Consider the following 24,674-nt stretch of genomic DNA (forward strand, 5'->3'; position numbering starts at 1 on the left):
ATCATCTTCGTCAGGACTCAACTGAAACACTCAGGATTGTGAAGTGGACACATCAATATGTGTTCCAGCTGTCAGCACCAATGAGACATTAACTGGCACTTTATACAATTTAGTTGATGGACTGAACTCCGTTCGTGGTCCAACTCTGCTCCAATCAGGGCTGACAAAGCTGTTATGACTGTCAGTCCCAATTCTTGCCATTCTGTCAAATATGGCTTACAAAGTGACACATGTAATGGCATACCTGTGAATCTCAATTTTAAACATCTTCAGTGGCACCTGTTACTGTTATGACAGCTGTTGAGTTGCCATCATGAATCAAATCGGTCATTGTCAGCTTCACAGGTGAAACGTTTTTCAATTTGTTTCATAGTCACCATCCGGACCTGGAGGATCTTTATGCCACATTGTGACATGCAGGTCAGGTGGTGACATCTTTTGTTCAGGATTTTTAGTAGGGCTGTCGCTTGCAAGACGACATCTTTACCCATCCTGCAGCATCTTCTTCTGAAATGTCAAATGTATAGTAATAGTGGAATGTGGGGTCATCGCTTTCTTCTCTTACCATGTTAACGCCTCCTGTGCGCTCAACAACTAATTTCCCTTGTTCCACAATTATGGACAAGCCCAATGCAGTCAATCCGTCTCGTCCTAAGAGGTTAACTGGACATTGTGGCCATGTTCAACACTGACATAGTACATGTCAGGCCAAATGGATCTGTCAACGTTATGGGTTTAGTGATAGGGACGTCTGATGTTTGTCCATTTGCAGAGCGAACCCTAAAATTCGTTGCTCAATTGATGGACAGGTATGTTGTCATTACATGTGGTTCTACATGCTCCTGTATCACAAAGGAATGTCACTGGTCGTCCATTTACCAACAAAGTCACTTCTGGTTTTGGTACCAGATTTCCCAGTAAGGCACACAGATCCATATCACAATCAGACTGCCTATCTGATGTGGAATCATAGATTATGGATTCTAGTCATTGTGGATACTGTGGCTGCGGAGGATTATTCCGTTGTGGAATTCCTCCTGCTGCTCATCGTAGGTGGAGTCGGACAATTTCTATACATATGTCCCTCTCTCCCACAGTTCCAACAAATCAGGGGACCACATAGTGGCCCTCCCTGCCTGTGCTGCTGCCGCGGTTGCCATGGTCCTTGACGTTGTGGCTGTCCACCTTGTCTGTTTTGCCATGGCTTTTGGGGGCGTTTGCACTGCTTCTGCTGTCTTAAGTTACCCTGTTGGTAACATATTTCACCATCTCCGTGTGCTACATACACTCCTTTGTCGCTGTTTCCTGTCTTTTTCTGCTTTAAGACTTCTCTGCATGACAACAGTGGGTTGTGTTTCTTCCAATGTGCCTGTTGGCAGTCCAATCCAATGTTTCTGTATCCAAGCTTTTATATCCTTGTTGGAATGTTGGATCAGAGCATTTTTCAATTGTTGTTCTACACAGGTGTTCCTGGCAATATGCACTGTGGACCCTAAATACACTCTCAAATCTGCATCTAAACTCTGTCCATGGTTCTCCTGCTTTCTGTGTTGTCCTGGTAATTTCAGTGTAATTTATTTTTGGTCCTAACACACCTTTTGCTTGTGTAATCATAGCCTTCACTCGTGTTTGCAAGACTGGATCATCATGTGGCAACGGTACGCCATCCTGGTCTGCAGGATTCCAGTCTCCGCGTACCTGACTCCATTTAGGGCCACATGCTTTCATCCACACCTGTTGGACTTCAGGTCCACTAAGGTGGTAGAACTTCTAATGTTTTCTATATCCTGCATAAATCCCTCAATATCGACATGTGGCGATGGTATCATGTCGACTGCTGCTTTGATATCATCAGCATTCCATGTTCGATATACAAGCATGGTTGATCGATGTCCTGCTGTTCCTGCACGTGGATTTGGTACTTCTATCATAGGATAGGCACCTCCCTGGTCACTGTGTTCCACCATGGGAGGGGCTGTAGGCACTCTCGCTTGACTGCGTGGTTGTGGTTTTTCTGGTTTTCTGGTTTTTCACTTTTTACCTTAGGTTTTACTGCCAAATCATACTGTGGTGGCGGGTACATCGTCATCCTCTGGTAGAGAGGGATATAAAGGTTCCGTTGTCACCGACGATCCAGCCGGCGGTGGTTGCTGAGGCTGTTCTGATTCTCTGTGCTGAATTATCACATCTTCCTTCTGCCTTACCTACAGCTTTCTTTTTCCCTTGCTTTTTCTCTAATCGTCGCTTCTCTGCTCCCTTCCATCTGTTCTCTGCTTCCTCCTCCAAAATGCACTAAATCTGCCCCTACTTTCTGCATCTTTTTTCTCATCACCTTTATGTTCCTGTTCTAACTCCTTCTTTAGCTTCTGTATGCTGATCAGGTTCAGTCGTCCGTCAAAGTCATGTTTATTTATCCAGGTCTCCAATTTCTTTGTTGCTTTTGGATTTTTTGCTTCCATAATTTCCAGTCATCAGTTGATAAATTTTCCTTATTTTTAGACGTCTTACCCCCCATTTTTATTATCCCTTGTTATAATTTGGGACTTCAGACGGGGCACACCTAGGGTGTTCTAAATCTGAAGTTTTCACACTTTCTTTGGACGTGACAATTAATTTGCCGTCGCGTGGTTGATTCCTTTCACCTCCCCGTAGGAAGCGGAATCACTTGCCTCCGCATCCCACACATGGTTGTCACTAACGTTGCCAAGTTTACACTTTCACACAGTTATTCTATTTACACTTACACAAAACACTATTTACACATAGAAACACCTTTAATAACCGTACGCGTATTCTTAGGCCAGGGAGCTCGCCCTCCCGTGAAATTTAACTAATGTCCTGCATTAGGGGACTCCGCCGTCCCTGCTAGATTTAACTGCCTTTTTACAGTGCACGTATTTCTACCCGGGATTTCCTTACGTATTAAAACAGAGGAGTCCGTACCCTCCTTCCGGAATTTAACTACGTGCGCTCCTCGCAACCGTAGAGGAGTCCGCCCTCCTCGCGGATTTTAACTGCTTTACATTAACAGACGATTCCACGCCATCGCTTACGGAGTTTAACTGTTTTATGTGATCTGATCACCACTCACTCAGTACTGTTACAAAGAAATTCTACTCACTGACTCGACCTCCTGTCTTTCTTCTTCGGCAAAATCTCGTCAACCAGACGATGCCAACGGTGGTCGACAATTGCAGACACGATCAATCGATCGGACCTTGGCCAAGGATTTACGTCTGGACTTGAGACCTCCCGCCGGACACCTCCGGTGTTGTTGAGATCCCGGACGTAGCCCCCAGTCAATGTTGGGTATTTCTCCTCCAAACATTCTTAAAACCTTGATAAGACAAACAGAGTCAAGAAACACCAGTGAGACAGAAAGTCAAATTAATCTCGCGCGGAGTGCAGCCAGGCTGTACACCAAGGCTACACTAAAGTCTGGCCTGTGCTCCCGCTCTTTTTATTAGAGAAGCCCTCATTACATCATAAAACTTGTCCTAAGGGGGGGGGGGGACAATGCGAGACAGTTTCTTCCAGTAACATAAACACATACGTCAATAAGTGCAGTGTAAGGAAAAACAGTTTCTTTCTTTTACTCTTATCATTCGAAGGTCAGCACATCTCGTTCGTCTGTTGCAGTTATCAGCTGTTCTGCATCTGCCTGGAACACTAAGCAATCACATCACAACAGTCAAAACAACCTTCAGTTCTTTACTCCCAGTTCAGCCTGACCCCATCATGCTTCACTCCCAGTCGTTAGCGGCTATAAAAACAAGTTGTATAATAATAATAAGTACATCCAGCTCTTCATTCCCAGTTCAGATTGACCCCAGCATGCTAAAACAAGGTTGAATAACACGTACATTCTCAGGGTTGGTGCAAAACAGCACAACACCGTTCTCATGAGAAAGAAGACAAAGGTACAAATGTTTAACAGTGATAACATATATACAAAATCTTTAACACCCGGTGCCGGGTATTAACATTCCACTGGTCATTCAACAAACCCCCCCACCATCCCCTGAAGCATACATAAGTCCCCCTGAGCCGTACGGGGGTTGTGTGGAGACACGCGCGGACTTTCTGATGCAGTGTTCGCTCGTCTTTGCACAACGCGTCTGACGCCAGCAAGGTGGCTTATGTTATTAACTTGCTTCGGGGTAAGGCAGGCGCCTGGGCTACGGCGCTCTGGGAACAGAACTCACGGTTGTTATCAGCATACACTGGGCTTGTGGGGAGTTCAGAACAGTGTTTGATCACCCTAACAGAGGAGAGACCGCTTCAACAATGCTGCTGTCAATGCGACAGGGGCGCCGGTGCGCAGCCGAATATGCAGTCGACTTCCGCATCGCGGCTGCGAGGTCCGGCTGGAATAACGTTGCGCTCTGCGCCGCCTTCATAAACGGACTGTCATCGGTCCTGAAGGAGCATCTGGTAGCTAAGGAGGAACCGTGGGATTTAGATGGGCTTATCGATCTCGTTATACGGTTAGACAATCGGTTGGAGGAACCTCCGTCGGGAGCGAGGCGAAGGACGTGGCCGGATACGCGCCGTCCCTCTCCCTTCCAGGTTCGAAAAGGGGCCGCCCTCCCCATGCTCCACAGCCGCAGCGCTCCGTGGGGCAACAGCTCCCCCTGCTGACGTTGTTAGGGAAACGCACAGGGCCAAAATGAGGAGGCTGGTCTGCGGGGAGTGTTTTCTCTGCAGCTCAAAGGAGCACATACAGAAAAACTGCCCCAAACGGCCACAACAACAACCGCCCTCAGAGACTGGGCTAAGGGGGCGGGCAAAACATTCACGTGGGACACACACAGATTGCCACACGACTCCCAGTTACAATCCTGAGCGGGGATTTAACCCTTCAAGCCCCAGCACTGGTGGACACGGGGTCAGAAGGGAATGTGTTAGACAGCAGATGGGCAAGGGGGGTAGGGCTCCCTCTGGTGGCGCTTCCTTCGCCATTGCAGGTGCGGGCACTAGATGGCACCCTCCTCCCTTTAATCACACACAAGACACAACCAGTAACTCTGGTGGTGTCTGGAAACCATCGGGAGGAGATTGAGTTTTTTGTAACTCCTTCTACCTCCCGCGTGATTTTGGGCTTCCCATGGATGTTGAAGCACAATCCCCGGATTGATTGGCCGTCTGGGGTGGTGGTTCAGTGGAGCGAAACCTGCCATCGGGTGTGTTTAGGATCCTCGGTTCCTCCCGGTTTACAGGCTAAGGAGGAGGTCAAAGTCCCTCCCAATCTGACGGCAGTGCCGGTTGAGTACCACGATCTTGCTGAAGACGTCAGCAAGATCGTGGTACTCACACCTTCCCCCGCACCGTCCGTACGATTGTGCCATTGATTTGGTTCCAGGCGCTGAGTTCCCGTCCAGCAGTCTGTACAACCTCTCCCGGCCTGAGCGCGAATCATTGGAGACCTACATCCGGGACTCATTAGCTGCCGGGTGATCCGGAACTCCACCTCCCCGATGGGGCAGGTTCTTTTTTGTGGGCAAGAAAGATGGCGGACTCCGTCCATGCATTGATTACAGGGGGCTGATGAGATACGGTTCACAAACGATACCCGTTGCCATTGTGGATTCTGTGTTCACCCCCTGCTGGAGCCAAAATCTTTACTAAGCTGGTCTTAGAAATGCATATCACCTGGTTCGGATCCGGAAGGGAGACGAATGGAAGACGGCCCTTAACACCCCGTTAGGTCAACTTTGAGTACCTGGTCATGCCGTTCGGCCTCACCAACGCCCCCGCGACATTCCAAGCCTTGGTTAACGATGTCTTGCGGGACTTCCTGCACCAATTCGTCTTCGTATATCTGGACGATATTCTCATCTTTTCTCCAGATCCTGAGACCCATGTCCAGCATGTACGTCAGGTTCTGCAGCGGTTGTTAGAGAACCGACTGTTTGTGAAGGGCGAGAAGTGCGAGTTTCACCGCACGTCTTTGTCCTTCCAGGGGTTTATCATCTCCTCTAACTCCGTCGCCCCTGATCCGGCCAAGGTTGCGGCGGTGAGAGATTGGCCCCAACCAACAAGCCGTAGGAAGCTGCAACAGTTCCTCGGCTTCGCTAATTTCTATAGGAGGTTCATTAAGGGCTACAGTCAGGTAGTTAGTCCCCCTGACAGCCCCTGACCCTCTCCAAAGTCCCCTTCACTGGTCGGATCGGTGCGAAGCCGCGTTCAAGGAGTTGAAACGACGGTTCTCTACTGCGCCAGTTTTGGTGCAGCCCGACCCTAGCCGCCAGTTCGTGGTTGAAGTGGACGCCTCTGACTCAGGGATAGGAGCTGTGCTATCCCAGAGCGGAGAGACTGATAAGGTTCTTCACCCGTGTGCCTACTTTTCACGCAGGTTGACTCCGGCTGAACGGAACTATGACGTCGGCAATCGAGAACTCCTTGCGGTGAAAGAGGCTCTTGAGGAGTGGAGACACCTGTTGGAGGGAGCGTCTGTGCCGTTCACGGTTTTCACTGACCATCGGAACCTGGAGTATATCAGGACCGCCAAGCGGCTGAACCCCAGGCAGGCCCGCTGGTCACTGTTCTTCGGGCGTTTTGACTTCCGGATCACCTATCGCCCGGGACCAAGAACCAGAGGTCGGATGCCTTGTCCCGGGTACACGAAGAGGAGGTCAAAACTGCACTGTCGGATCCACCGGAGCCCATCCTGCCTGAGTCCACTATCGTGGCCACCCTCACCTGGGACGTGGAGAAGATCGTCCGGGAGGCCCTGGCATGGAGCCGGACCCAGAAACTGGTCAGAAGAACCTTTGTACATCCCACCTGAGGCCAGAGCTGCAGTCTTGGACTTCTGTCATGGTTCCAAGCTCTCCTGTCATCCAGGGGTGCGAAGGACCGTGGCAGTTGTCCCGCAGCGCTTCTGGTGGGCGTCTATGGAGGCCGACGTCCGGGAGTACATCCAGGCCTGCACCACCTGTGCCAGGGGCCAGGCAGACCATAAAAGGTCCCCAAGGAACTTCTCCAGCCGCTACCTGTGCCTCATCGCCCCTGGTCCCACATCGGCCTGGATTGTCTCACGGGCCTCCCGCCGTCCCAGGGCAACACCACCATCTTCACGATAGTGGACCGATTCTCCAAGGCGGCCCCTTCGTGGCCCTCCGAAGCTCCCAACAGCCCAGGAGACGCGACCTCCTGTCCACCCGTCGTCCGTCTGCATGGGATACCCACCGACATCGTCTCTGATCGTGGTCCCCAGTTCTCCTCACACGTCTGGAGGAGCTTCTGCCGGGAACTGGGGGCTACTGTGAGCCTCTCGTCCGGGTATCACCCGCAGTCCAATGGACAGGCAGAACGGGCCAATCAGGAATTGGAGCAAGCCCTGCGCTGTGTGACGTCCGCACACCCGACAGCCTGGAGTAAACATCTGGCCTGGATCGAGTATGCGCATAACAGCCAGGTGTCCTCTGCCACCGGCCTCTCCCCATTTGAGGTGTGTTTGGGGTATCAGTCCCCGTTGTTTCCCGTGGTGGAGGGAGAGGTCGGTGTGCCCTCGGTCCAGGCCCACCTGCGGAAGTGCCGTCGGGTGTGGCGCTCCGCCCGTTCTGCCTTGTTGAAGGCCCGGACGAGGGCGAAGACCCATGCAGACCGCCGGCGATCCCCGGCCCCTGCTTACCAGCCCGGGCAGGAGGTGTGGCTATCCACGAAGGACATCCCCCTCCAGGTGGACTCCCCGAAACTCATGGACAGATATATCGGACCATACAAGATCCTCAAAGTCCTCAGTCCTGCCACAGTGAAGCTCCAACTCCCGGATTCACTGCGGATCCACCCGGTCTTTCATGTTTCAAGGAACAAACCTCACCACACCTCACCCCTCTGTGCTCCCGGACCGGCGCCGCCTCCTGCTCGGATCATCGTCGGGGAGCCGGCTTGGACGGTGCGCCGGCTCCTGGACGTCCGTCGGATGGGCCGGGGGTTCCAGTATTTGGTGGACTGGAAGGGTTATGGACCCGAAGAACGCTCCTGGGTGAAGAGGAGCTTCATCCTGGATCTGGCCCTCCTGGCCGACTTCTACCACCGTCACCCGAACAAGCCTGGTCGGGCGCCAGGAGGCGCCCGTTGAGGGGGGGGTCCTGTTGTGTGGGCCGCCAGAAGAGGAGGTACTGCTGGCCCACCACCAGTGGGCGCCCTGCTTGAAGTGCGGGCTTCAGGCACGAGAGGGCGCTGCCGCCACGGACACAGCCGGGGGTGACAGCTGTCACTCACTATCTCTTGACAGCTGTCACCCATCTACTCTACAGCATCTCACTCCATAAAGACCAGACGTCATCTCCACCTCGTTGCCGAGATATCGTACTTCTATGGAGGTAACTGTCTCTGCCTGTATTAATTGATTCTAAGAGCTATTGTTTTGCAGCTGTCAACCAGAGGACCGGCGTGGGTCGCGACTGTTTCGTCCTACGTCTGTCAGATAAGTGGTTAAACAGATGCTGCACGAGTGTGTGTTAAAGGTGGAGGTGGCATTCCCACCGTTGTTGTTACGGGGTGTACACACACCCACACTTGACTGTCTTTGTTCTTCACCAGCAGTACCAGTTCCGACAGTCGGGGACGGTGATCACCTGGGAATTCGGGACTTGGCGGCTCCAGTATTCACCAGCTTCGGTGGCGGCGGAAATCGTGTGGTTCCGGCTCTTCTCAGGACAGACGTCTTCTATCCTCGAGCCTGCCCACACGTCACCTTTGTGGATTGACTGTTATCAGATTCTGAGATTGTCTGTGTATTCGTTGTGCACCTTCACAACATTAAATTGTTACTTTTTGGCTCATCTATTGACCGTTCATTTGCGCCCCCTGTTGTGGGTCCGTGTCACTACACTTTCACAACAACACATATATGTAAAAGAACACACTAAGTAAACGTTCACCAATGAACAGAGTATAACACATCAAATATAAAACTTTCATGCATAAATAGAAAAGAGTGACATGTTTCCTTTTCTCTTTTTTTCTTTGTTCTTTTGCTACAACAATACAATGAAATTTCCTTTTTAAAATGTGGTTAGGATTTTGAGTCTGCAGGAAATCAATCACCTGTCCGTTCCAAATCATCCCACAGGGGTCACTTTTGTTCCATGGTTAGATTTGGATTTATCTGATATGAAGGTGCAAAGGTAATACTGGTTTAATTTCAACCAGAAAACCTTTGCAATAATTATTACATCAAGAGTATTCCTTCAGTGAGCTGTTTTCTTTTGAGTCTAGTCTGAAAAACCTCTTTTTAGGACTTTTGGTGAAGAAAGTATATTTTCCTGTGGAGGGTTCTTTATGGTAAGAGGGGAGTTGAGACATCTGGTTTGGGGTACTGATAAGAGAATTCACAGCTCCGTGAGGAATGCTCTTTGAGTAATCTTAAATCCTGAATATGGTGGAGTTTGTTGACAGATCCAAGCCGTGCCTGGCTTAGAGCTCTCCTCTTTGACACCTGGAGACATACCAGGCCTTGCTGTATGGAGTTTATCTTTGTTTGAAGGAACTTCATGGCCTCTTCTTAATGCAAGCTTAACATGTTGGTTGTTTGAGCACAGCTTTCCGCTACAAACTCCACTTACCATTTTTAGAGGATGAGAACAACCCCAAGAAAACCATCCCAACCGTGAAGCACGGGGGTGGAAACATCATACTCTGGGGGTGCTCTTCTGCAAAGGGGACAGGATGACTGCACCGTATTGAAGGGAGGATGGATGGGGTCATGTATTGCGAGGTTTTGGCAAACAACCTCCTTCCCTCAGTAAGAGCATTGAAGATGGGTCATGGCTGGGTCTTCCAGCATGACAGTGACCCCAAAGACACAGCCAGGGCAACTAAAGAGGGGCTCCGTAAGAAGCATTTCAAGGTCCTGGAGTGGCCTGGCCAGTCTCCAGACCTGAACTCCATAGAAAATCTTTTGAGGGAGCTGAAACTCCAAACCTGAAAGATCTAGAGAAGGTCAGTATGGAGGAGTGGACCAAAATCCCTGCTGCAGTGTGTGCAAACCTGGTGAAAAACTAAAGGAAACTTTTGACGTCTGTAATTGCAAACAAGCTACTGTACCAAATATTAACATTGATTTTCACAGGTGTTCAAATACTTATTTGCAGCAGTAACATACAAATAAATTACTAAAAAATAATTCATTGTGATTTCTGGATATTTTTTTTTTTTTTTTAGATTATGTGTCTCACAGTGGACATGCACCTAAGATGAAAATTTCAGACCCCTCCATGATTTCTAAGTGGGAGAACTTGCAAAACCGCAGGGTGTTCAAATACTTATTTTCCTCACTGTATTTGCCATAAACGTATAACCTGCCAAAGCAATGCACATGTGTGGGCTGGATCGCATGACATGCTGATCATTGGTATATTATTATCCTTTACTGTTCTTTGTTTTAATTTAACACATTGTGTTCACCCTGTCAGTGTCAGCTGAGAGTGTGAATCTGAGCTGGGCATGCCCCTGTATCTGCAGACTGAAGCAAAGCCATCACACATGAATGAGTTCACACTGTTGTCCTTATTGTTCATATGTTTTGTTATTTTACCACTATTTCTTTTAACTGAACACCTTTAAACCATGACAGCATCATGTGTTACTAATGGAATCTTTGTGACTGTGGTCCCAGCTCTCTTCGGGTCATTGACCAGGTCCTCCTGTGTAGTTCTGAGCTTTCTCAGAATCATCCTTTCCCCATAAATTGAGATCTTGCATGGAATCCCATACCGAGGGAGATTGACAGTCATCTTGTGTTTCTTCCACTTTCTATTAAATAATCATAACAGTTGTTGTCTTCTACTAAGCTGCTTGCCTGTTGTCCTGTAGTCCATCCCAGCCTTGTGCAGGTCTACAGTTTTGTCCCTGGTGTCCTTAGACAGCTCTTTGGTCTTGGCTATGGTGGACAGGTTGGAGTGTGATTGATTGAGTGTGTGAACAGGTGTCTTTTATACAGGTAACAAGTTCAAACAGGTGCAATTAATACAGGTAAAGAGTGCAGAATAAGAGGGCTTCTTAAAGAAAAATTAACAGGTCTGTGTGAGCCAGAATTCTTGCTGATTCATAGGGGATCAAATAAGTATTTGCAGCAGTAAAATCGTACATTGTGATTTCCGGATTTTTTTTTATTTTATTTTATTTATTTTTTTTAGATTATGTCTCACAGTGAGAGACATAATGAGTGAGGGAGAACTTGCAACATCATAGAGTGTTCCAATACTTATTTTCCTCACTGTATGTGCTCTGCAGCTGTGAGTTGCACCGGACAGGTGGGCATGTTGCAGATGAGCCGCAGCAGTTCCGGGTTATGCTGTCACTGATCAAAGCTGGAGAACACATATCGTGCCATGTAGACCACCACCTCACAAAACTCCACTGCGAAGCACATGTGTCAGCATGCTTTCCTGAGGTGGTAGGAAATAAAAACACATAACGCCTTCAGCAGTGCTTCACTGTGCGGACTGCAGACACGGTCACCCAGGCTGCTTCATGTGAATATATCTGTCTGATCATATGTCCACACAGTTGACGATCCAAATGTCATGTCGACCGTGTGAGCGATAGTCCACGTGCCAGTAACTGAGGTGGCGTGTCATGGCAGGCAGGTGGACACACATGCAGACCTATTAGTCAGAGGTGGGATTAAGAAAAAGGCTTAATCAAAAGCAGGCTGAGGTCGATCAGTGGTTTTTCAGACAAAACAGGCGGGGTTACAGACAGTCATGAGGTGGTGGTGGCGTCTGATCAGTAAACAAGCAGCGTTTTAGTACAGGCAGGTATACAGGTATACAAGAGGTGGCAAAAATGGAGTCAAAAAGCAAGCAAGGTTCAGGCACAGAGAAGCAGGTTAACAGGCTCAGACAAAAGGCATGGTCAAAAACAAGCAAGGGTCGTACACAGCAAGAAAACAGACTATGGCAAAATATGGGAGGCTTGGAATGAGGCAGGATGCAACAATGAACTAGCACTGAACACTGGAAATCATAGGGCTTAAATTCAGGGCGTGATGAGAACCAGGTGCAGGGAAAGTGTGGCCAGACGAGACAAAGGTGAGGCAGGAGACAAGAGTGGATTGACAGGTGGGTGTGTCAAATGAAAGCAGCAATAACATATGACAGTGCAATAAAATGTGATGAAACAAAAGCAGCAGTAACAGAAATGTGACGGTGACAAGACAACGTAAGAATGAAAAAGAACAACAGAAAAAATAAAAGGCTGGATCTAAACTAAAACAGAACTCATGTGTCCAAAGAACAACAAATAAACATGAGAGGACTAATGTGATAAAACACGAATGATCAAAGAACCAGGCAAATAAAAGACAAAGAGTAAACTAGAACAGACCTCAACATGTGGGCTGAAGGCTAACCCTAATAACAATGACTAAAGTGGAAAAAAACAGAACATTCAACTATCAGGACCAGACAAAAGGACAAAGGAGGAAGCAGACTAAGACTGGGGGCAAAACATGACACCGGGCAGGATCAGGGCCAAAACATGACATCATGACGTGGGGTCCTTTGGCCCACTGCACGCTGGAAACATGAAGCCGGTTGATGTGTTCATGATCTTCCAGTCATGTCAGTTCTTTAATTCCTTGGTTCATATACAGAGGAACAGGGAACAGAAGGATGATAAGTATTGTATTGTCTGCTCATTATGCCAGGAATTAAACATTTTAACCAGAGGAAACACAATCCATTTGAGCTGTCATTTCCAACACAAGCCGTTATATCATCAGGCATCAATTGCACATATAAGAATAATAAGGGGAACTATATAATTCCAAAGGAAATTGTTTTGCCAGAGTTGCTAAAACAGTCACAGTGTTTTTTTTTCTTTTTTGTTCTTTTTTATTTAGTCTTTATTTTTACAGTGAGAACCCTAACCCTAGTGAGAACAGAATCATTACCAGAACTAACCCTAACCCTAACCCTTAATTGTTGACATAATGTTCTGTGCTCTGTCATAATTGGTCCTTAGACATTTTCATTGATTTCTGTACATTTGCACATCTAATTGCTTCCACTGCTGTGTGAACGTGATGTGGTCTCACACCTGTAATGTGCTCGCATTGTGTTGTGTGCGTGCACACTCGTGTTGTACTTAACCGTCACTGTGGGATCATTCATGCCTGTCTGGCCATGTGCAGTGGTGGGCACAGTTCCGCTAATCCGCTAATTATAGAAGATAATGTTTTCATTATCAGATTAGCTTTCAGATAACTTGAAACCATCATGCGACCAATTATCTTAAATAAGTTTTGGTCCCGATAAATTTAGACCGTTAACATATTTTTGCAGATGTGGTAAACAAAGTTTAACAGTTATAAACATTTATGAAGTCTAAAATCAGTTGTGTACCTGTTAAACGTTTTGTAGTAGATACACAGTTCTATCCTCTGCAAACAGAGAAGAGTGGTTCTAGAAGAACCCCACTATTCTCTGCTGACAAAGGAGAACTGATCACAGAAAGGAAGAAAGAAGAAGAAGAAAAAAACAAATTTCTTTTGACCCATACTGAATTGTGGGCAATATCACCCAAGCCATCCAGATGCATACAGTTTTAACTTATGGTTAAATTTTAACCAAACTAATTTCGGACAAGTTATTTAAATTAACATCAGGTCTGAAGTTTTATAAAATGAAAATATCAGATATATGTTTTAATTTTAAAGTAATGCACTAATTTTGAAGGTTTTAGTGTGGTCATGCTGTGCCCAGTGCATTATGGGTAATCTCAGTACATTCATGACAGAATAAATGCATTTTGAGACACTCTGATCAGGCTCCACATGGACAACAGCATTAAACAGTTTGTATATTGTGAACAAAACTCTTGTGAATATATTCTCTGGGTTTATAAACATTGTTATTGTGTTTGTTTTATGTAAAAATGCCATAAGAAGCCCAAGATGCTTCTCCATTATTTTCAAATGGAATCATTGCAGTCAATTTCTGTTTATGCTTTAGAGTCCTGCTTATGTCAAACACTGTCTGTCGTCTTTGTCCCAGAGTAAAAAATAGAAGATGTCTGAAATTCAGTTTGCGTTTATTAAATTCCACGCATCTTAAATGTAGCAGACACAGATTACCTGGAATTTTGTTTTGGCAAGTTTTCACGGTCTCTGCTGCCATCTACTGGCCAGTAGTGTTCATGGCCGTATCCGCCCTGTGTACTGAGCATTTGGGCACCAGCAGATGGCAGTGTTCTATTTATTTCGACACCAGTTATATCAGAGGGTTATCTAATTGCAACTTGACTTTTTTTTTTGCAAATGCCATTTTTTTACAAATAAAAATTGCATATTTTACAAAAGCACATTTATATGTAAACACCAACACACACCTCACATTAACATGTTGGTTTTTACATAGAATGAATGAGTCAACCAATCAGTGTTAGCGGAGGCACATTTTACCTATTGTCCCTTTGGCATCTGTCTGTATTTGTTACAAAACTTCAGATTTAGTGCATTATTTAACATTAAAATATATATGTTATATGTTAACTTTGTACAAACGACAGAATTGCCATTAATCGAGTTATTCTATCTGTATTAATTTTAATTTATAAATCAAAACCATAAGTCAGTGCTGCTTTATTTTCCAAGACCTCTGCCTCGCAGTGAAGCTATTATTGAGTAGAGAGTTGAGCTTTGCTGCTTCTCTCAATGGCTTCTCTGGTGGAAGCTATGTAGTAAACAGAAGTTTCCAGCAGAGGGCAGGGTGCACAAAGATACAAGTGCTGATTCATTGTTTGGGTCTGTGTTTGCCTTTGATGCAACCAGAAGCAATTGTGGTGTTAAAACTCAAAATCAGCTTGTTAGTAGTTGCAAGTGTACCAGAGACTAGAGGTGGGCGATACCGGGAATTTTGGTATTGATCCGATACCAAGTAAATACAGGCCCAGTATTGCCAATATCAATACCCATACCAACACTTTTTCATATTTAAGTTCATAGATCCAAAGGATCCAAAAGACCTAGGATCGAATTTCGCCAAACATTGTGCGTGACAACAAAATACTTTATTATCACAATCAACATTTTTGTTTAAAAAATATCACTCAACGCAACTTAAAGCAAATCTCTGAGGTAGAGGGCTGACAAACCACAATACAACAAAATTAAACACACAACAACAAATACTGTAAACAGTTTCAAACTTATTCTGTTTTTCAAGTTGAACAATACAATAAAATAATACAAAAAATAGGAATTTATTCCCCTTCAGTGCACTTCTCTACATTGTTCTTAAATAAAGAGTTAAAAAATAGAACTTAAAGCAAATTTAAAACAATCTTCTGAGGTTCAAGAGCTGACAAACCACAATAGAGAAAAACTAACACACCACAGCAAATATTATAAACAGTTTCAAACTTCTTCTTTTTTCAACTCAAACAATACAAGTAAATAATAAAAAGAATAAGGAAATTCCTCCATTCAGTGCACTTCTGGCTTTAAACAAAATTAAAAACAACAAGTGAAAATTAAATAAAGAAAGTATAAATCAAGAATATATTAAGGGCCCACAGCTACAATGTGGCCCTGTCCCCCTGTTGAGAACAAAGGATTAGAGGTTTTTATTTAAGAACAGTATCATGTTCACAGTGTCACGTGTTGACTCGAGGAGAGCGCTGAGTGGGCGGCCAGGCTGAGCCTACCTGCATGGCTGTTGGCTGGCGCTGGTGAGCCACATGACGGCACAACAAGAAAAGACCAGAGGGGGGAGGGTGCACTGCTCTGTGTTGTGTGACAGTGCAGCGCTGCTCTTACAGACAGAGAGTAGACTTTGATGAATCTCCATGCGCAGCAGTCAGTGCGTGCAGGAGAGAAAAAAGCTTGAGTATTGATTTTTTTACACGAGGATCGTTCAATATTAATACCAGCGTTGGTATCGATGTTATCGATATTAGGATCGATCCGCCCACCTCTACCAGAGACAATACTGGAAGTTATCGGTTAGCTTCCGATAAATTTTTGGGTGGTTTATCGGTTTAGCTTTATAAATGATAACTTTACAGTAGTGATTAACTGTTATCAAAGCTAACTTTTTGGTTAGCTGTGCTCACCACTGGCCATGTGTCCCTCCGACAACAGCTGGAAAATTTCATGGCTTGCCAGTTTAGTTTTTCCCCACCCTTTTTCAGGTAGTTTCTGCTTCTTTCGCCCAACTTCATGTTATGTGTGAAAGGGCCCTAAACAGGATACACATGAGCTATCAACACATCAAAGCAAGGCATTTTTTAAATGTATTATAGTGCACAGGTTTAATGGCATGACTGCACAGAGAGGATAGTAACTGCCTTCAGCAGTCTAAAAGCTTGATTGTGTAAGATGTGGGAAGAAACTGTGGCAGTCTGTTTGTGCAGGTCTGAATGCTTCAGTACCTCTCATCAGATGGTGGTTGGGTGAAAAGTCTGTGTGAGGGGTGTGTGCGGTCACTAACAATGATCCTGCTCTCCAGATGCAGTGTGTGTGGTAAATGTCTGTGATCGTTGGGAAAGAAGGCCCATGATCTTTTCAGCCATCCTCACAACCCATTGGAGGGTCCCACAGTCCACCCAAGTTGCAATTCCCAAACAAGGTAGTGATGCAGCTATTCTGGATACTTCGACAGTCCTTCTATAGAAGGTGCAAATTCAAAAAATGTCATTATCCAATTACTTATGGACCTGGCTGTGTGCTTTTATTGTTGTTAAATTATATTGTGTCATGTTTCAAATGTGATCAAATGATTTACAAATGAAAAACAAAATTGGGTGCTGTTATCTCTTAATGCTGAGTAATGAGTTCTATTAGTTAGCCAATTACAGGAAAATTTGAAAAAACACCACAAAGACACAGAAATCTATTGATCTGAAGCTGCAACAACAGGAACATTCTTTCATCTTAACACTCAAACAAGAAAAGCAATGTGTGTCTGGTATTTCAGTCTGTTAATTCTGTGCAAATTAGTGGCCTATACAAGAACTGTAGTTAAGTGATTTTTTGGTTGTAATTCATTCCAGTATGGAGTGGATTAAGATTCATTACCAGCATCTGTGTAGCTGTTCACTCATGTTTGAATTATTATTAGAGAACACAATTATTTACATTGCTCACTGGGTTTTTTGTTTACTTAAAGCTGTAGTATATAGGATTTATTGGTATCTAGTGGTGAGGTTTCAGACTGCATTATTATAGACGTAGACTGCTGGGGGGTTCCCATGATGCACTGTTTCTTTCTCTTTTTGCTCTGTATGCACCACTCTGCGTTTAATCATTAGTGATCGATCTCTGCTCCCCTCCACAGCATGTCTTTTTCCTGGTTCTCTCCCTCAGCCCCAACCAGTCCCAGCAGAGGACTGCCCCTCCCTGAGCCTGGTTCTGCTGGAGGTTTCTTCCTGTTAAAAGGGAGTTTTTCCTTCCCACTGTAGCCAAGTGCTTGCTCACAGGGGGTCATTTTGACCGTTGGGGTTTTACATAATTATTGTATGGCCTTGCCTTACAATATAAAGCGCCTTGGGGCAACTGTTTGTTGTGATTTGGCGCTATATAAAAAAATTGATTGATTGATTGATTGATTGATTATCCTATTGCCAGTCATGAGCTTGTTTCTCCTAACACTTTTGCTTCTTAGGTGATGAGGATTCGTGCTTTTTTGGCTTTCTTGTGATATATAATATGTATGATGCAGCATTTCAGAAAATAAATAAATAAAATAAAACAGGGTTTTCACACTTGCTAGACTACACAAGCAACCAATAGATAATAATAAAGGGAGCAACCACTGATTCCACTTCATTATTTTCGATCTCTCTTGCTACAAAATGCAAAAAATAAAAAAAATAAACAAATAAATAAATAAAAATAAATTAGTTTGTCCCTTTTGTGTCACAAAAAAAGACTATTTCTTCTCTTACATCTAAGACTAGTCTGGGAGTTTGCATTGTGGGTTCAGCTGCTAGGGTTGATGGGCAGCCACACATCCTGACAATACAAACTGGCCATAACATGGACACCACAAGCTCCACTCTTGCCATGGACTCTGTCGCCGTGCTCCCAGATATTGAGGTGACTAATGGGCCTTTCACACTGAACGCTTCGGAAGCATCAAGAATCGGTCTAAAAAGCATTATTTTCAATGAGACGCGTTGCTTTTTAGAGGTGTCAGAAGCGTCACGTCTAAAGCCAAGCTAAAACGACGCTTCTGACGGGAGCGCGCATTGCCGCTTGTCAGCAGGCTGACGCGGTTAAAGTTCAACCCAATCCAACTTTCGACGCTCTGAGCTGTGACGTAGCTTCGCGCTGTCCAATACGAATGACGCTTAGGGCCAAAAATCCTTGGAAATGTTTTTTTGTTGTTGTTGTTACCTCGAAATTTCTGATTACTGTTAAAAAAAAGTTTAGAACACTTGTAATTAAAATAGATAAATAAATCAGTCAATGGTTCTTTAGAAACCTTTCATCTGTAAATTAAAACCACCTGTTATTTCAGATTAGATAATTTCTTGTTTAACATAAGGAACCTTGGACATTTATTTTTAAGACAAATAAAATAACATGGAAATTTGTACATTTTTTTTTAAGTCTGGTAGATTATTTATATCTCATTTCAACCAGAAAAACAGACACTGTAAATAAATACAAATGTTTGTTATAAATGCAACAGGAAATAATTGACGCATCAATGACTGCAGTGTGATTGTAAAGTAGGATTTCTGTGACATAACCTCATGATGAATTTTTTAATATAGTCATTTCAACTTGTAATTACATCAAAATATGTAATTGCCTTTAATGCTGTTATCAGGACAGAGTCATTTCTAAAATATGAATTTGAGCACAATAAGTGGAGAGCTTCTACCTGTGCAAATGTCTTTTGACTTTGATTTCGTGGACATTTTAATGATCCATTCATTTATTGTTAAAATCTAAAATGAAACAGCTTTTTAAAAAATAATAAAATAGTTGCTGTTGAAAGAGCCTTTTATTTAGAAGCAGGTGATGTTATGCTGGATTCTCAGTACCAGATGAAGGTCTCTTCTGCAGCTTTGAACTCTGGTGGTGTTGCTGAAGACACTTTTCTCCTATTTTGAAGAGCAGAGATGTTTTCTTTTCGACTGGACTTCGTGGTGGAGTGCATCTGTATTTAGGTTGTCTGCACAGCAAATGTTCCTGATTGGGACAAATAAAAATATGTCTTAAAATATAAAGAAACACTAAACAGTTTATATATAAAAAAGAAAAAAAAAACTGAAAAAATACGATGGGAAAAAAAAAAACACCAGAAAAAAGTTAAAGTTGAGCTTTTGTGGTCTCCGAAAAAAGCTGTAGCATTATTTGGTAAACATAAAAAAGATTGAACCATTTAGAAATTGTATCTCAGATTCAGGAGGAGCAGGGTGGTTTTCGCGGCACACTGGACCAGCTCTACACCCTCCATCGGGTGCTCGAGGGTTCATGGGGTTCACCCAACCAGTCCACATGTGCTTTGTGGATCTGGAGAAGGCATTCGACCGTGTCCCTTTGGGCATCCTGTGGGGGGTGCTCTGGGAGTATGGGGTCCGGGGTCCTTTGTTAAGGGCTATCCGGTCCCTGTATGACCGCAGCAGGAGCTTGGTTCACATTGCCAGTAATAAGTCATACCTGTTTCCAGTGCATGTTGCCCTTTTGTCACCGGTTTTGTTCATTACCTTTATGGACAGAATTTCTAGGCGCAGCCAGGGTGTAGAGGGGGTGCATTTGGGAACCACAGAATCTCATCTCTGCTCTTTGTGGACGATGTGGTTCTGTTGGCTTTGTCAAATCAGGACCTTCAGCGTGCACTGGGGCAGTTTGCAGCTGAGTGTGAAGCGTCCGGCATGAAAATCAGCACCTCCAAATCTGAGGCCATGGTTCTCGACCAAGGCACCCGAAAAAGGTGCCTTGCCCTCTTTAGGTCGGTGGAGTGTTCTTGCCTCAAGTGGAGGACTTTAAGTATCTCGGGGTCTTGTTCACGAGTGAGGGACGGATGGAGTGTGAGATCGACAGACAGATTGGTGCAGCATCTGCAGTGATGCGGTCGCTGTATCGGACTGTCATGGTGAAGAGAGAGCTGTGCGGGTGGGGCAAAATTCTCGATTTAACGATCGATCTATGTTCTGACCCTCACCTATGGTCATGAGATTTGGCTCATGACCGAAAGAATGAGATCGTAAGTACAAGCAACCGAGATGAGTTTCCTCCGCAGGGTAGCCGGGTGCTCCCTTAGAGATAGGGTGATGAGCTTGGTCACTCAGGAGGAGCTCAGGGTTGAGCCACTGCTCCTCCATGTCGAAAGGAGCCAGCTGAGGTGGCTCAGGCATCTTTTTGGGATGCCCCCTGGACGCCTCACTGGAGAGGTGTTCTGGGCACATCCCATTGGGAGGAGGCCCCGGGAAAGACCTAGGACACGCTGGAGAGACTACGTCTCTCGGCTGGCTTGGGAACGCCTCGGGGTTCCGCCGAGGAGCTGGGGGCCGGGGGGGTGTGGATCAGGAGGCCTGGGCAACTTTGCTTGAGCTGCTGCCCCGGCGACCCGACTCCGGATAAAGTGGAAGAAAATGGATGGGTGGATTAATTTGCAAATTAAAGCGTTCACTCAGATCAACTGTGCTAAAAGGCTAAGCTAATGTTAGCCGATCAATAAACCTTCACAGCAATGCAGTAAACATCACGTTTTATGTTTATAGTATTCTCACCTCGATAAAGCTGCAGAACTAAACTCCAATGGTCAAACTGGGACTTTGCATATATCCAAAAAGTGGGAGATTTCTGACTGAGTGGGTCTGCTCCATCATCCCGGCTGCCTGCCAGCTCTGCCCATGGATGATGCCCCAAATCCGTCTTCTCCTTGCGGGTCGGCCCGCTGTCGTGGTTCGATCGATATCCCACCAAGTCGTCAGTCCTCCATCAGTCGGCATCACTCCGAAAAGTAGTTGAAAAAAAGATTCTCCCAGCAGGGTGATGGGAAAATCGTTCTACTGCTGTTTATTTAAAGTGTTTTTGTGGTTCAGGCGACACAAATTCAAGATGGCGATTGCTCAACTTTTTTGGGGTTGTGGAAACAGCCAGAGTGTGACGTAGCAATTTCCACCCCCCCTGACACTTCCGAAGCGAAGCAACTGATGTCACGACGCATTGGAAACGCATCTGCCTGGCGTTACAACGTGTTGGAAAGCTTTGACGCATCAGCCTGACGCTTTCAGTGTGAAAGGCCCTTAAGATGATTTTTTTCTGACCTCTCTTTTTTTTGTTGTTTGTTTGTTTTTGTTTTTGTTATTATGCTCCTCAAGAAACGTTTTACTATCTGGAGCAGGCCTGGGATCTTGTCAATTCAAACCCATAGCTATTTGACTATTTCCCAGAGCTTCTGAGCCCGGATGACGTTTTTTGTGAACAGAAGCATCCAACTTTTTTGAGGCAACCTGAAGCCTACCTGCCCACTGATGATGACGAGTCAGACTGGGTCGACTTGGAAGAGGATGATTTTTCTGAGTCATAGCAGACAGCACTCCAGGACACGGCTACTTCATTGTTTAAAATACAAGATCTGTTTTTTGAATTTCAGGACTGTCACAGTCAGTGGAGTAAACAGCAGATTTTCTCTGCACTTGACCAAATTTTTCTAGCTGAGCCTGAGCTGCTAACCGCTGCCCTGAGTTGTGAGACATTAAGACGCAGTTTAAGCAGGGCTGGGTTCCTTCGTGCATCGAGGACCCCATGGACTTTGTGTTTGAGTCTGAGATCGCCACCACCTACTGTGATCAACCTGTAATCATGCTTTCAGATGCCGCCCATGCTCCACCCTGGCATGCAGCAGCACAGAAGCCGGCCGCTTACCTCCTGCCTCCAGTTCAAGAAATGCTGCCTCCAAAGCCCACTCCTCAGAGGGACCAAGTAGTGCCCAAGATCTCATTTCCAGTTCCAGCAGAGCCGCTTGGACACAAGCATGTCCATGCATCCAGTCTTTGAAGCTCCTATCCCGGCACCCCAGAGACTCTGAGCGCACACGCCTACTCCGTCAGCATGTTCTTCAGAGATGGCTGCATCGATGATCACCTTAACTCCAGTTTTGCCCGATCACTCGCTGGCGGCCACATCCACCGATCCGTCAGGACAGTCAGTGTCCATGACGGTGCCAGTCAAGCCTTCAGGAATGAGCACATCTCCACTGATGATTCCTTCCGGGAGAACCATGACTCACGCATCTTTGGGAATCCCCACCTCCTCACTTGCACCTGCCAGTACCACCACAGTGCACACAGAGGAAGCTACGCTGACAGCGTTGTCTGGACCTGAATCATCCACGTCACCTGGCACAGCTCTCTCGACGGTATGAGCTGATCCCGTGTCTGCACACTCTACATCCACTTTGTCTTCATCATCTACTGAATCATCCCCAGCCTGCGTTGCCTCTCTGCCACCTGTAGCCGACCCTGCTTCCACGTGCGATGTGGCCACATGCTGGTGATGTCATGTGAAGCTGCTGCCTCTCTCACACCGGCTGTGTGTTTACCGGTCCACTCAGCCTCTTCGTCACCTGCTGTCAACTCAGCCTCCATGTGCTCTGCTGCAGATTCACCCTCGGTGACCACTGAGGAGGTCTCCGCGCACCCTGTGTCACGGCTGGCAGCGGCACCTGCGAGTGCATTTCATGTGCACATGCAGCCGATCAGGGTAACCGGTCCACAGGTTCTCCTGGGCGCTCTTGGGTTAATCTCAAAGATGACCTTTGAGAATAATAACTGTGGGATTGTTAGTGACTTTCCGTTTTGCTTCTGGTTAATGCTGATCTGTTTTCATGCCTGTGAATGTGTTAGTAATTTCTTAAAAGCTCCACATCTGATCTTGAGGTTTTCTTGTGAATATGTTGGAAAATTGTTAAAAGCATCACATCTGTATGTGAGACGGCTTACTTCTGAATCTGGTGAGAATTTGTTAAAATTGCCATGTCAGAATCTGAGATATGTTTCATACACGCTTCTTATGGAATTAATGACTGCCATATGTGTAATAATGAACGTCATTATTCCATTCTTCGGGTCCTCCCCGGACAAAGATTGCCATTTACTGAGGCTAAACTCCACTCATGCTGTGGCAGAACTTTTCTACTGGTTCCAAAAATGCTTTTCCTGCTTTGATTACTTTCAGGATGTATCAGAGTGAATCCATTATTTTTTGCACTCCTTGAGAGGAGAAAATTTCCAATTTAAATCATTTTTTGCTTGGGCACCAAATCATTTAATGAAGTGCTTAATTGTTTGTGGCTTTGGCTTATGTACATGTGTGCCTCATGTCCGCTCTCCTTTGACACTTACTTCAGCACTCTGTATAAATTGTTCCCATTTAATCTGAGAACAGTTTAGTTTAGGTTCCCTGACTTGGTTGAATGGATTTGGGTGTTAAACTCTGTGTATTTTTGGATTGAGCACCTCAGTGCCTCCCGTCAGCTCCCTTTTTGCACCCTCCTTAGTGCTCTAATTCCATTGATAAGAATGCATCTAAATACTGTCGCTAATTGGTTTCTGATCTTCTTGGAGTGGGTTGTTATCTGGGATTGTGGTTTGAAGGTACATAGCATGCGTTCTCCTCATTGGCTTTATGGAATATTCTGTGTTCTGTTTCTTGGTCTGTTTCTGTGGTTTCCACCATGAGGCACCAGGATCTCTCTGCTTGTGGTTCCTGACTTTTCAGTCCTGAGTTGTCCCCCCTCGGTGCTGGTATACATTGTAGAAGAATTTTTAGGTCCATATTTGAACTGTGATGAACTATCAAGTGTCCTGATCCGAACTGTATGTCCTCTGGTTGAACTAGCAGGTGTTCAACCCAAAAAAAGGGCTCTATTAGTCATTTAGTCTGTCAGGGGCTTTCCAAGGCCTTTTAGGTGCTTTCCCGCAGGCCACGTGCAGGGGCCTCAAGCCAGCTGCACGTGTGGCTGAGGCCACGTGCGGAGGGGGCCTCAGGCCAGCTGCACCTGTGGCTGAAGGTCTTTTAAAAAAATCAGTTGTAAATCCTTCATGTTTTAATGGGAGCGTTTGTCACATTGAAATAATGGCCTAACACCTGCTTAGGGTTCACTAGAGGATGCTTCCAATAGAAAACCATGTCTTGGGAATGAAATAAATAAAAAAGTCGAAGGAGGAGCGATGCCCGCGGGTCTCCAATAAATAGACGAGCGCGGTTGTCATATTCAGTCTCTCTAGAGGACTCAGTTTGTCTAAGCTTTGTGTCGAAGGCTTAAATAAACTTAAAAACTCTGTGCATTTTATCTTGCTTAAGGCTGAATTATTCTAAAGTGTTGTGTCATTTTCTAGCATATCACTTGCAATTAGTTTGTGTTATCTAAAAGACGACATCCTGAGAAGACTAAAGACGAGCCGCGACAGAACTTGGCGAGCCAGCTTCAGGAGGGTCCAGGGGCATTCCGGCAGCCTGGGGCAGTCCAGCTCATCCCTCCAGACCGTAAATAACAGTGATCACGACTAAAAGGTAAGCAGAAACCTTTTATAATTTCTGCACGATCTGGAGGAGTGAGTCGGGATTTCCGCCCAAGTTGACAGGTGATATTTTTAATTGCCTCTTACCCAAAAGAACCTGGACTAAGAAAATTGATAAGAGACTAAAAAAAGATAAGATTGAAAATTATCAGGCCTTGTAGATAAAATGCTCAGAA

The sequence above is a fragment of the Thalassophryne amazonica genome, chromosome 1 (genome assembly GCF_902500255.1).
Source record: "Thalassophryne amazonica chromosome 1, fThaAma1.1, whole genome shotgun sequence".
NCBI classification, from domain to species: Eukaryota; Metazoa; Chordata; class Actinopteri; order Batrachoidiformes; family Batrachoididae; genus Thalassophryne; species Thalassophryne amazonica.